The sequence below is a fragment of the Ascaphus truei genome, chromosome 15, assembly GCF_040206685.1.
Source record: "Ascaphus truei isolate aAscTru1 chromosome 15, aAscTru1.hap1, whole genome shotgun sequence".
NCBI classification, from domain to species: Eukaryota; Metazoa; Chordata; class Amphibia; order Anura; family Ascaphidae; genus Ascaphus; species Ascaphus truei.
This window is the reverse complement of record NC_134497.1, coordinates 35032748-35047035: the sequence shown is the minus strand read 5'-3', so window position 1 is coordinate 35047035 and position 14288 is coordinate 35032748. Positions and strand designations below refer to the sequence as shown.

General features: G+C 42.9%; 1 protein-coding gene across 3 annotated transcripts in view; it reads left to right on the top strand.

Moving 5' to 3' along the window:
- The window catches only part of LOC142466800 (uncharacterized), a 124075-nt gene that overhangs the window by 6066 nt on the left and 103721 nt on the right, over positions 1-14288 (top strand). Inside the window, exon 1 of one of the 3 annotated variants that reach the window (XM_075572248.1) lies at positions 3524-3605. The exons of the other annotated variants lie outside the window; for them this stretch is intronic. The gene's annotated coding sequence lies outside the window, so the exon portion shown is untranslated. Of the gene's footprint in view, positions 1-3523; positions 3606-14288 lie in introns of those variants that run through there. 3 annotated transcript variants of the gene reach the window in all.

The following is a 14288-nucleotide window of genomic DNA, read 5'->3' as shown; positions in this document are numbered from 1 at the left end:
CGGGGACAGGAGAGACATCCCCGCTCCCATCTCCTGCCCTGCGGCCTGTCCCGCGGTGACAGGGGGAAGCGGGGACAGGAGGGACATCCCCGCTCCCATCTCCTGCCCCGCGGCCTGTCCCGCGGTGACAGGGGGAAGCGGGGAGTGGAGGGACATGTCCGCTCCCATCTCCTGTCCCGCGGGATGAATATGCGCTAAAGCGCGGCGGCCATTTTTTTTTCTCGCGACCCCGTTAGTAACGCGGTGGTCTCGGGGTGGACCCCGAGACCCGCGTTATAACGGGGTTTAGCTGTATATATATATATATATATACACACATACACAACGTTGCAAAGCGTCGTAAGAGCGTTGGATAAGCCATTTTGGCGTTGTAAAAATGAATATAGGTATGCATTGCATAGCGTTGGATAAGTGTATATGTATATATATGTATATATGTATATATGTATGTATATATGTATATATGTATATATATGTATGTATATATGTATGTATATATATATATATATGTATATATATGTATGTATATATATATATATGTATATATATGTATGTATATATATATATGTATATATATATATATATATATATATATATATATATATATATATATATATATATATATATATATATATATATATATATATATATATATATATATATATATATATATATATATATATAAAAACACAGGGGGTGCCCAGTGCTACATCCAAATGACAAAACATACATGGTAATAATTACAAGAAATGATGCTTCAATACTAATAACATTGCTAATGCTAATAATAAAAAATGTTTTTTTAGTTAGAAATTTTGGCCAAAACATCATAAGCTTGCACACCAAACGTCAAGGTAAACCATAATAAGTGCAAGTCCTACACTACACTGCATTTGTTCCCAATACCTCTGTATGAGGGGGAAGAACCATAATAGATTCATTACCTGCAGCAAGATGAGACAATCCACCATTAAAAAGGGGGAGTTGCGGATGCGCATGCGCGGCTGGTTGAGGATGGCTGCATAGATACACAGCTCCACCAACCGCCGGCACAATAAAGCAATTAATCACTAGCAAAACCAGAATTTTCGGGGAAAAAAAACATAACGACGGCTGTCTAAACCCTTCCCAGTCAAGACAATAAACCCCAAAAAAGGATGGCAGCTACAAGACAAAAGACTAGACGCAAGTCAGATGTCAGGGCCTATTTCACCGGCCAAAGCAAGGCAGGGACTGCAGAGATGTCGGCAGTATCTGATTCAGACTCAGCCCAGGATGCGGAGGGCTCCAGAGCGGCAGCAGAACAAACAAAAGTCATTAAAAAAGAAATATCAAGATTATTAGTCGATCTCAAATCTTTCTTCAGAGGAGAGGTGGAGGGGCTCAGACACGATCTGGTACAAATAGGGACGAGGACCAACGACCTGGAGGAGCGCATGGACGCTAGCTCAAATGCCCACAAGGAGACAAACTCCCGGGTACAAGCGTTGGAACAGAGAGTGGCAGAGCTGGAAGCCAGACAAGAGGACGGGGAGAATAGGGATAGAAGAAACAACCTCAGAGTTCGGGGGATCCCAGAAGAAATTCTGGACCCAGAAGCTTTACTATCCCGCTGGATGGCCTCAATATTACCAGGCAGCCCGGCCTCAGACTTTAGGATGGACAGATGCCGTAGGGCCTTACGATCCAGACCCGTGCCCTCCAACCCCCCTAGGGACGTGATCCTCCGGCTCCACTACTTCTCTGTCAAAGAAGAGGTGAGCAGAATAGCCCGTGCCACCCCACACATTACCTTCGAGGGGATTACCCTTTTGATCTTCCAGGATCTGTCCCCTCTGACACTGGCCAGACGGAGAGCAGTGGGGCACATAACCAAGGCCCTAAGGGACAATGAGGTGCGATACCGCTGGGCATTCCCATTCGCCCTAGTAGCCATTAAAAACGGCAGACCGCAGGTGCTCAAGCACCCCTCAGAAGGGGCAGCCTTTCTTAAAAAACTGGGAGTGCGGGGACCACAGGACAATGGAGCGGAGGGAGCCCAGCAGGGGAAGAGGACGGACTCCCCGTCAGGAAAGCAGGGCACCTCTCCCACGCCGGAGAGGAGAATAAGCAAGGAGGGGGGAAGAGGGAAAAGCCCGTAAATGAGAGACACTACAACGTTCGAGAGCTGCAGTTGCGCCTGTTGCGCAGTTTAAACACACCCTGCCACACAGGCTACGCCAGACATCCCCCTACCGTGAGACTGCCGAGGTTCCAGAGTTGTCCCGCTACCGAAGATGGCAGCATTCAGCAGATGGCCGCAGCACATGGGTCCCCAAAATGGCGGATATGTACCTACTGGTGAGGAAGAAGGACGGAAGGGCGCGAGATCTCCAATGGCGGCGGGGGTTTCGGCGGGAAGGTCTGCTCTGCCGGCTGGACCCGCCCAGGGAGCCTCCCCCGATCCAGCCCTCTCGTCTTGGCAGTCCGCCGCGGAATGAGACCAACACGCCCACACCAGGGACGTCACGGGTCCCGTTATCGCGAGAGTTGGAGGAGAGGCGCGGCTAATAGCCCTGGCGGACGACAAGATGACGTCAGATGAGAGGCGACTAGCAGGAAGTGCAGCGATCTCCTCTGGCGGGGGCACGCGAGCTCCTCCGCCAGGGAAGCGACCACGGGGCAGGCGGAACCCGCAAGAAAGACATAGCGGTGCAGAAGGAGGTTGCCTGGCCGCTTGAGGAGGGGACACACCTGAGCGGGAGGGGGGAGGGGAGGGGGTGGCGCAGGCCCCCATCAGTGACAGGAGGCGAAGAGGAGAAGATAGCATATACATGCATAATAGCCATACACAAAGCATAGTATAGTGGCAAAGTATCATATACAGAGTATATATAGTATAGAGTAGATAGAGGACAAAGGAACATGAGTGAGAACAAAGGGGTACAGGAGCGATGCAAGCAGAGGTCTCCCAGGAGAGATAACAGAAATGCGGCAGCGAGGGTCTGGGTAGGACCCCAGAGGGAGGGGGAGAGGGGGAGAGCACCCGAGCCCGGAAGCAGGGAGGAATAGATGAGGTGAGGTAGAAGCAGTCAGCGGTCGAAAGAGCAGGAGGAGTACAGGGTGTGAAGTTGTAGTTTCAGTTTTAGATAAAAGAGAAGAGCTCACGATTAGAGCTCAAGGTAGTTAAAAGATTAAGTTTGGGTTAATAAGAGTTAATAAAATAGATAGAAGTGAAGATAGTTGCTAGGTTTTGTAACGCACAGAGCGGCCGGCGGGGAGGAGTGCAGCCACCACTCTGCCTGCAGGCATGTGCGTCTTCGCCAGGAGGGGGGTCATATCCCACCTACCTGGTTCTGACCCGGAGATCTGTGGCGAGTTCGGGAAGCCACAGAGAGGGACTAGGGGGGAGGAGGGTCCAGGGAGAAAATATCTCCTCCGGGCATTGAACCCGAGGTCTCTTAAGACCAATACGGTTCTCATGATGTATTTATGTGTTATGTGTGTGTATTCCCCCCTCATGTTATTTCCCTTTCCCTCTCCAGTCCCAACAGGCGGTGGGTTGAATAGGCGCTTTTGGAGTCTACACCACAGAGTCCACGAACAGAACATGTCCAGGGTCTGGGGTAAGATCAGATCGGCTCACATATTAGGTCCACACAGACACTACTACATAAAATGGAGGTAATTTTTATCTCGCAAAACGCCAAAGGGCTCAACAGTCCACGTAAGCGGAGAGTCGCTTTCACTGAGTTCAAGCGGAGAGGGGCTGACGTGGTCTTCCTACAGGAGACTCACTTCAGCTCGCGTAACAATCCGAAATTCCTCGATTCTAGCTTCCGTAAGTTCTTCTTAGCATCAGGGGCAGAGAAAAAGAAAGGTGTAGCTATCCTGTTCCAAAATCACACCCCCTTCCAGGTTGAAAAGATTAAAAGGGACCCAAAGGGAAGGTATCTGGTGCTGGTCGGGCTCCTTAAGCAGGTCAGAATGACATTAGCGTGTATATATGCACCAAATGAAGGTCAGCTAGACTTCTACAACACATTCTTTCAGAAGCTTCAGTTATGGGCTGAGGGACAAATAATTCTAGGTGGCGACTTTAACACAGCCATGAATGCAAAGGTAGACAGATCTACGTCCCAAAAAAATAATAAGAAGGAAGGGAATATCTCATTACTGAAAGGCCTCAAACAGACTAGCCTGGTGGACATATGGAGAGAGCAGCACCAGGGAGACCGCAGTTATTCTTTCTACTCCCACCCACATGACAGCTACAGTAGGATTGACCACTTCTTTGTATCGGGCAGAATGGTCCCACAAATTTCCGACACAAGCATACATGATATTACTTGGTCGGACCATGCATCGGTAAAGCTAAGATGCATTCAATTGAGTAATGCCAGCCCAGGAGCAAACTGGAAGCTAAATGAATCAATAATCAAAATCCCGGAGATCCAAAACAAAGTGAAATCTGAAATATCAGAGTACTTCCGGATAAATAGTGGCAGTGTGGAATCCCATTCACTGTTATGGGAGGCTCATAAGGCCACGATTAGGGGGGTATTAATCGGTATAGCGGCAAATAGGAAAAAGAAAAAGGAAGCCAAATTAGCCCAGCTTTATCACAGGTTACATGAGCTCTCTATTCTACATAACCGGACAGGTAGAGATGTTGATCTGAGGGAGTTGAAGGATGTTAGAATTCAGCTAAACCTCCTCCTTACTTCCCGAGCGGAGAAGGACATGAGTTGGACACAGAGGAAGTTCTATGAGAAAGCTAACAAACCGGACACTATGCTAGCCACCAGACTCCGTAATAGGAAACCAAATTTTAACATTCAATCTATTACGACCGCAGGAGGCCAGAGTTCCTCAAACCCTAAAGTCATAGTAGGGGAGTTTGCGAAATTCTACGAACAGCTATATAATGGAGAGAAGGTAGTTCACAATGCTAGGACAAGTAGTAATCTACAGAAATTCCTAGCAGACGCAGCCTTGCCACAAGTAAACAGAAAGGAACGAGAGGCTCTTCAACGAGACTTCACAAGGGAAGAACTAGAGGCGGTTGTAAAAAACTTAAAAGCATCAAAAGCCCCAGGCCCGGATGGGTTCTCCAACCTGTACTATAAAAAATTTATCGGAGTCTTAGCTCCACACATGCTCCAGCTGTTTAATGGAGTGTTGGCGGGAGAGCCCTTCCCGGGACAGATGCTCCAGGCGTCAATCTCGGTAATCCATAAAGAGGACAAGGATCCCACTAGCTGCCAAAGTTACCGGCCAATATCATTAATTAACACAGATGTAAAAATCTACGCTAAATTGCTGGCCAATAGATTAAATGTAATCCTGCCAGGGCTCATCCACCCGGATCAAGTTGGCTTCATTAGAGGTAGACAAGCGGCCGACAACACTAGAAGAATTGTTGATATAATAGACTTTATGGGAGCCAATGAGATTCGGGGTGTGGCCCTAAGCTTAGACGCGGAAAAGGCCTTTGACAGGATTGATTGGCCATACCTGGAGTCCACGCTTGGCGCATTTGGGTTTGGAGGCAAATTCCAACAGGCTGTCAAAGCACTATATACGGCACCATCAGCCAGAGTAGTTCACCAGGGATTCCCCTCGGAACTATTCCCAATTAAAAGTGGTACGAGGCAGGGATGTCCGCTTTCGCCCCTGCTATTCGCCTTATGCATCGAACCACTCGCAGCACAAATTCGGAGTAACGCTGATATCGCTGGGGTACAGATCCATTCGCAGGAGCACAAAGTGGCTCTGTACGCGGATGATATCATTCTAACCCTTGCCAAGCCGCTTATCTCGCTGCCTAATCTGTTCGAGCTTCTAGAGCGTTTTGCCCAGATCTCTGGCTTCAAAATAAATCAAGCTAAATCAGAGGCCTTAAGCCTATACCTGCCAAGAGAAATGGAGAAGCTGATAGAACTCAACTTTGAGTTTAGATGGCGACCATCCGCCATGAAATACCTAGGAGTGCAGATCACAAAAAAGGCGAGCTCCTTATATTCGGCTAACTATCCCAGACTGTTGAGGACTCTCAAAAAAGAGCTGCAGGAATGGAAGGCATATGGTATTTCTTGGTTGGGGAGGATCTATAGTGTCAAGATGAACATCCTTCCCCGAATTCTATACCTGTTCCAAACTCTCCCGGTTGCCGTGGTTAGAGCAGACATTGCAGGGCTCCAAAAAACTATTTCTCAATTTATTTGGAAAGATAAAAAACCACGGATTAAAGGGAAAATTATGCAAAAAACCAAGGAAGCTGGTGGCCTGGCAGTTCCGAGCGTCATATCCTACTATAAAGCGGCACAATTGTGTCAAATCACGCAGTGGCATGGGGACCCGGGGCTCAGGAGGTGGGTGGCACTGGAGAAGGAGGTGTGCGCCCCGCTTGAGCTCAGGGACCTAATCTGGTACCCGAGGACACGGGTGAAGGATAAGCTCATCCCACTATCCTCTGTGCTCAACTCACTCTCGGTCTGGGAGGCTTCTAAAAGTAGCTGCTCTCTGACCTCCAAACACACACTGATGGCTCCTTTATATGGCAACCCGGACTTTGCTCCTGGGCTGGCAGAAAAAAGCTTCCCGCGCTGGCGGCAATTAGAGATTAGTCGATTGAAGGACCTGGAGGTTAAAGGCAAGATCAAATCTTTTGAACTATTACAGTCGGAAACTGACTTACCTAACACTGATTTTATGAGGTACCTCCAGGTCCGGGCATTTTATAACGCACACCCGGTGAGACCACCGCTGACCAAATTCGAACAGCTCTGCGTGCGCGGAGCCGACACGCGGGGACTGATCTCTGCGTTATACAGAGAGGTGGTGAATACTGACTCAGACAGGACAGTCAAACCCCGTTTTATGACACAATGGGAAGAGGATCTCCAGACACAACTAGAGGACGAGGACTGGGCTGCGGTGTTCAAAGCTGCGGCCTCGAGCTCCATATGCACGACATTGAAGGAGAATTCATATAAGGTATTATTAAGGTGGTATCTCACCCCAATCAGATTAGCTAAATTCGTCCGGGGGGCTTCCCCGCTCTGCCCCAGGCGGTGCAGGGAACAGGGGGATCTGGTGCACATGCTGTGGTCTTGCCCGAGATTAGTGCCGGTCTGGACCCAGATCCGCGATTGGCTGCAGAGGATCTTTTTAGGGCTCACAATACAGCTGAACCCGTGGCTATTTTTATTAGGTAAACCTACAAACGAGGTATCTAGATCGGGTAACAAGCTGATAGCACATTTTGCTACCGCTATGAGGTGCGAGACCGCAGCACTGTGGAATCAGAATGCAATTCCTTCTATTGATAAAATCAGAAACAGAATTTGGTTCATTTGTAGAATGGAGAAGTTAACGAGTTTAGTTAACGACTCAGCCGACAAATTTGAGAAAGTATGGTCATTATGGCTTGCCCAGACTGATATTCAGGGGATGAATGAGGCCACAATATGGATTTGATAGAGATAGATGGGTTCTCCTTGGATGTTGGGCTGGGAGCCGGACGGGACGATCGGACAGTAGGGCTCCCCCCGAGGTACAGTGGTGAAGAGATTCACCGACCAACGAAATCCTGATGTGATCCGGATTTGAGCTCCTCTGAGAGGTGAACTGGAGCAGAACAAAGGCAGTGATGGTGAAAGACTCCGGCGAAACGTGGAATCAGCGTTTCTCCCAGGCCGCTCCCCCCCACCCCTACCCCCCCCCCCCCCCTCCCCCCTCTTTTTCCTTGTCCTTAGATGTTGTCAGTCTGTCTGTGTCCTGTCCTGTGGTCCCCCCAATGTTCGTCCGTTACTTGTAAAGTATTCCTGTAAGTTAGGTGTATACCTGATACAATTGACAACATCCTGTTTTCTTTGATGTGTATGCACAAAAAACTAATAAAAACAAAGTGGAAAAAAAAAAAAAGGGGGAGTTGACGTGAGCTCTGGGGGAGGTGGTCGAGATATGTGGGATATATATATATATGCAGTGGTCGAGAAATCACCAAAAAATCTACTCGCCACACAAAAAAAATCTACTCGCCACCTAGTACCAAACATGTGCTGCTTGGGCCAATAGGAGCTCGCCACGATGTTAAATCCACTCGCCCGGGGCGAGCAAATGTATAGGTTTGTCGAACACTATATATATATACAGGAATATTTACAGTTGCTATATATTCTCTTTTTTATATATATATATATATATATATATATATATATATATATAAAAAAGAGAAAAGAAGCGCCCGATCCTTGTGTAAAATCAGATAAGAATTTTAATACATCACGGACAAGACAAATGCACACTTACAATTTGTCTGATAAAATCAGGCATATTATGGGACCAGCCCATGCACCAACTGAAGACTCCACGATCGCCTCTGTGTAAACTGAAGTCCTTTGAAGTGCTGGATCTTGTGTCTGTATCAGCCGTTGTTCCAGAGAGTTGTCCCAGAGAGTAAGGGAATCTGTACTTTCCTTTGCGGCTGCTTAGTTGTAGCGTGCAGCCGCCATTCACCTCTCTCGTGGAGCACTGGGACCCGGAAGGGACTTCACACACGTCTCTGCGTCTCTGCGTCTTCACGTTGGTAGCTGGGAGCTGCTCGACCACCGTAGGTTCACTGCCACATATCCCTACGCGTTTCTTCCGTCCTTGCGGATTTCATCAGGGGATGGATACCACACTGAACTGCCTGGTGTTAAATAGTCCCTTCGACCAATGCCTAACGTTTTTACACAGCTGTATTCAGTTCAATGGGCAATGTTTAAGCTAATTTAAACCTGGTGCAACGATGTTCATCTACAAATGAGTTAACTAAAAAATAATAATAATCAATTGGCATGTTAACATCTTTAAAACAAATAACAAATACATTAGTCTAATATATAATAAATTGGAACATAAATATCTAAATACTGAAAACAAATTATATAATTATAATATTTAACAACAAAAGCTAATATTTAAAAATAAATAATATAACCTTTTTCACCTAATCAATTTAGAGACAAATAAAACGAAACATAATATTAGTAAATTAACCATATGTATAAAAGTAATAAAACTCATGTTATATAATAGCCCTTGTTAAAATAATTTTTTTTTTTTTTTAATTTTTTTTTTTATAAAACATTGAATGCTTTAAGAGGACAACCTAGTATAAATTATTTTGTTAAATCATAATAACCCAAAATGATTACTAGTTAGAACTTATACTATTAGAGATAAACCATGTAGTAGGAACATTACTAGAATGTTGATTTAAGCTTGTTTCGGAGAGTAGATGGAAGTTAAAACTCTCCATGTGTATTGCAAAGGAAGAGATGAAATGACATCGTGTTAATGCTGTAATGTTAAGTTCGTGTGAGTGTTGAGACCTTATATCTGCTATTAGATTATCTTTATATTTATTAAATCAAATGATAGATATAGAATGATAAGTTTCACATATATATAATTAACTTTATATTTTTATATATATTCATTTATTATTTATAGTTGTACTAACCCTAATAAGATTGATTATATGATTGGAGATTGGGATACCCCTGTTCCCACTTACGGTCCCCGCTGATCTCCTAAATGGAAATACTAAAGTGACATGAGATTTGTATGATGTGTAAATATTCAGAACAGTCTCCCTATTTGTATGGGAGATTGGAGATAATGATGGATAGAGTCCATGCTACAAATGAAGATAGATGAACCAAGAAGCAGCAATCCAGAGCTTGTTGTGAAAAAAGGTTGATAGTAATTGACTAGATATAGAAATTATGTGTACTGTGCAATATTAATATTGATTATACATGAACAAGTGATCAGTGTAAATAAATTCCCATGGTTCTAATTGATTTATTTATAGACATCATTTTGAATATGTGTGTATTAAGTGATATAGTGCAAACCTAAAATGTGTTTTGATTCTTGTTAAGTATTCTGTGTATTAATAAAGTGTAAAAACTTTTAATAACATTTTATAATGATTGTATAGTGTTTGTGTGATTGTGATTAATACAGTTCAGACCAGGGGTCTCTCATTGCCTCCACTGACCGGGACCCCAAAGGGAGCACGGTAAACATGCTCAACCCAGACCTCCGAGATCCCAATAGTGGAGACACGAGAAGCATTAAACAATAGTGCTAATATCGATACAGTCATTGAGACCTACTGGACTCAATGTTTCTAACATATATATCCAGTAGGTCTCCCTTAAATTCAGTTTCTTGACTCTGTCACCACTTAATACAGTTAGGGGAACATGTTCCAAACACAAGACTCTTGGGACTTTATTTACACTGATCACTTGTTCATGTATAATCAATATTAATATTGCACAGTACACATAATTTCTATATCTAGTCAATTACTATCAACCTTTTTTCACAACAAGCTCTGGATTGCTGCTTCTTGGTTCATCTATCTTCATTTGTAGCATGGACTCTATCCATCATTATCTCCAATCTCCCATACAAATAGGGAGACTGTTCTGAATATTTACACATCATACAAATCTCATGTCACTTTAGTATTTCCATTTAGGAGATCAGTGGGGACCGTAAGTGGGAACAGGGGTATCCCAATCTCCAATCATATAATCAATCTTATTAGGGTTAGTACAACTATAAATAATAAATGAATATATATAAAAATATAAAGTTAATTATATATATGTGAAACTTATCATTCTTTATCTATCATTTGATTTAATAAATATAAAGATAATCTAATAGCAGATATAAGGTCTCAACACTCACACGAACTTAACATTACAGCATTAACACGATGTCATTTCATCTCTTCCTTTGCAATACACATGGAGAGTTTTAACTTCCATCTACTCTCCGAAACAAGCTTAAATCAACATTCTAGTAATGTTCCTACTACATGGTTTATCTCTAATAGTATAAGTTCTAACTAGTAATCATTTTGGGTTATTATGATTTAACAAAATAATTTATACTAGGTTGTCCTCTTAAAGCATTCAATGTTTTATAAAAAAAAAAAAAAAAAAAAAAAAAAATATTTTAACAAGGGCTATTATATAACATGAGTTTTATTACTTTTATACATATGGTTAATTTACTAATATTATGTTTCGTTTTATTTGTCTCTAAATTGATCAGGTGAAAAAGGTTATATTATTTATTTTTAAATATTAGCTTTTGTTGTTAAATATTATAATTATATAATTTGTTTTCAGTATTTAGATATTTATGTTCCAATTTATTATATATTAGACTAATGTATTTGTTATTTGTTTTAAAGATGTTAACATGCCAATTGATTATTATTATTTTTTAGTTAACTCATTTGTAGATGAACATCGTTGCACCAGGTTTAAATTAGCTTAAACATTGCCCATTGAACTGAATACAGCTGTGTAAAAACGTTAGGCATTGGTCGAAGGGACTATTTAACACCAGGCAGTTCAGTGTGGTATCCATCCCCTGATGAAATCCGCAAGGACGGAAGAAACGCGTAGGGATATGTGGCAGTGAACCTACGGTGGTCGAGCAGCTCCCAGCTACCAACGTGAAGACGCAGAGACACAGAGACGTGTGTGAAGTCCCTTCCGGGTCCCAGTGCTCCACGAGAGAGGTGAATGGCGGCTGCACGCTACAACTAAGCAGCCGCAAAGGAAAGTACAGATTCCCTTACTCTCTGGGACAACTCTCTGGAACAACGGCTGATACAGACACAAGATCCAGCACTTCAAAGGACTTCAGTTTACACAGAGGCGATCGTGGAGTCTTCAGTTGGTGCATGGGCTGGTCCCATAATATGCCTGATTTTATCAGACAAATTGTAAGTGTGCATTTGTCTTGTCCGTGATGTATTAAAATTCTTATCTGATTTTACACAAGGATCGGGCGCTTCTTTTCTCTTTTTTCTAAATAGGTGCTGTGGGAGTTCGGTGAACCCAAGAAGAAGCAGCCTGTACTTTTGTGATTCATTTATCCTGGACAATCTTGAGGACTTAAGTATTTTTTGTGAACATTTACAATTGCTTTACCAATTTTTTTTTGAATATCATTGTTTTTGGTCCACTATTTGTTATGACTTGAATGTAATTCACAATTTAGGTTAGGTTGGACCTAGCATATTTTTAGTTATTTATGTCAATTGCACAGTTATTCTTTTGTCCTCTATTTTTGATAGAATTTGAATCAATTTTTGTTCATATTTTTCTATTTTTCTTTTTGATTTTTATGCACACTTTATCTTTTTAACACATTTTTAAAAACTAAATTTTTTTTATAATATTATCAATTGGGCATAGATACGGCCCCTGCCACTTTTTATATTGATATTTATCTGTTTGAACTCAATTTATCGACCTGGTGCAAACGCCTACCACATATATCAGCGTTGCAGCAGTTTTGGTGTGTTTGGTAAGGGGCGCTGTCTATAATTCTGTCAATATATATATATATATATATATATATATATATATATATATATATATATATATATATATACACACACACACACACACACACACACACACACACACACACACACACACACACACACCCCAAGCTTCACCACGTTCACGCCGCATTCATACCGGCGTCACCCGCTGTTGATGTGTTTTATTGATGTGTTTATTGATAATGGTTCGGATTTCATTGGTTGCTATTCTTTGTGTATCCGCCAGGTGGCAGATATTCATGAATTGTAATGCGCATGCGCTTCAGTAATGTGTCGACTTGCAGGTGTTTAAAAAAAATACCACAGTGGTCCATTGTAAATTGGCCTTGGTACTGAAGAAGTTACAATAATGTATCAATTTAGGCTTTTCATATTAAAAAAATACATGCGCTGTGTGTCTTGTGTTTAATTGTTCTGAGAGTCCTGACATGAGTGCACCACCGCAGTCCGTGTTCCAAAAACCCGACAGAACGTACGCTTATTTAATATGGGCCGCGATTAATGCAACAGATGATAAGATGGCAACAGTTGTTCAAATGTATCAGTATTTTATCGAAAACTTTGACTTTTACAAATTTTCACCAGATGCTCATGTGTGGAAGCATGCAATAAGGAAAAGTTATGTATCGATCCGTGTTTTTTTCGTATCGATCCCGGTGTTATTGGAGGGTATTGGTGTGTATCACCGGATTTTTCCCGTATCTATGATCATGGAGACTTCAAAAGGCGAAAGGTCATGTTAAAACCAACTTAGAAACGTCAGTCGCTGGCAAGCAATGCGACTGCGCCAGCAACAGCGCCAGCATCCAATAACGGTCCGACCGTCAGTGAAAACCTGGTGACCGGCAACCCTTGCTGTCTGTCCTCGCCCGGATACCTGCAGCCTGAGCCGGATTTCGCGTACAGATTCCATCAAGCTTGCATGTACCAAAGCGATTTCCAACCTCATCAGCTGTCAACTACAGGTGTAGTAGGCCCGCTGTCACCTGTCAAATACGTGTATGATTGAGAATATGGGACTGGCAGTGGCTTGACGCCAGCTGATTGGCAAAGTCTGTGGTGAGTAAAGTTGCAGTATTTTATTCTGTTTTTGAAATATCAATATCAATGCACAGTCAAGCGATTCTCCTGTAAGCAATATCATTGGCTGAGCAGTAGATACAGGAGATGCGCATGCGCATTGGAACCTTCTTGAAACGCATATGCGTGTCATCACATCTACAGTAGGCTCATGTGAACAGGAGACGCCCCCCGAGAAAATTATTGGTGGGACTGACTGTGGGAACTTCTTTAGGGGACTGACTGACCATTACAGTAAAACTTGTACTTTTGTTTTTCCTCAGAAAAGAAAACTTTGTCATCTCATGTGGAAAACGGCAAATGGAGGGATTTCGATGAATAATATCGCTTTGTGTAACAATGCCTGCACATTTCTGAATCGGTTATAAAAAAAACACGTACCAAGTCTACAGTTTAGTGTCCGTTGTTATTGGTTAGGATAGAATACTGTAACTAAGAGCTTCATAGAAAACCTGAAACAGTATGCTGTTGTTTTCAGACCGTATACAATACTTTTTTATATATATATATACAGTGTTCGACAAATCACCCAAAAATCTACTCGCCCAACCAAAAAATCTACTCGCCACCTAGTCCCGCCCCCAACCCCGCCCCTAGTCCCGCTTTAAAATAAAATATATAATTAAAATTAAAATATATTTAATAAATTCCTAGTCAGAACAACATTCGTTTTTGACAAATGTATTTAGTGTGTGTGTGTGTGTGTGTGTAAGTGTCGGATCTAGAAATAAAAGCCAGGTGTGGATGACTAGTTTCCTGAACCCCTTAACCAGTGTCTGGACGTCCCCGC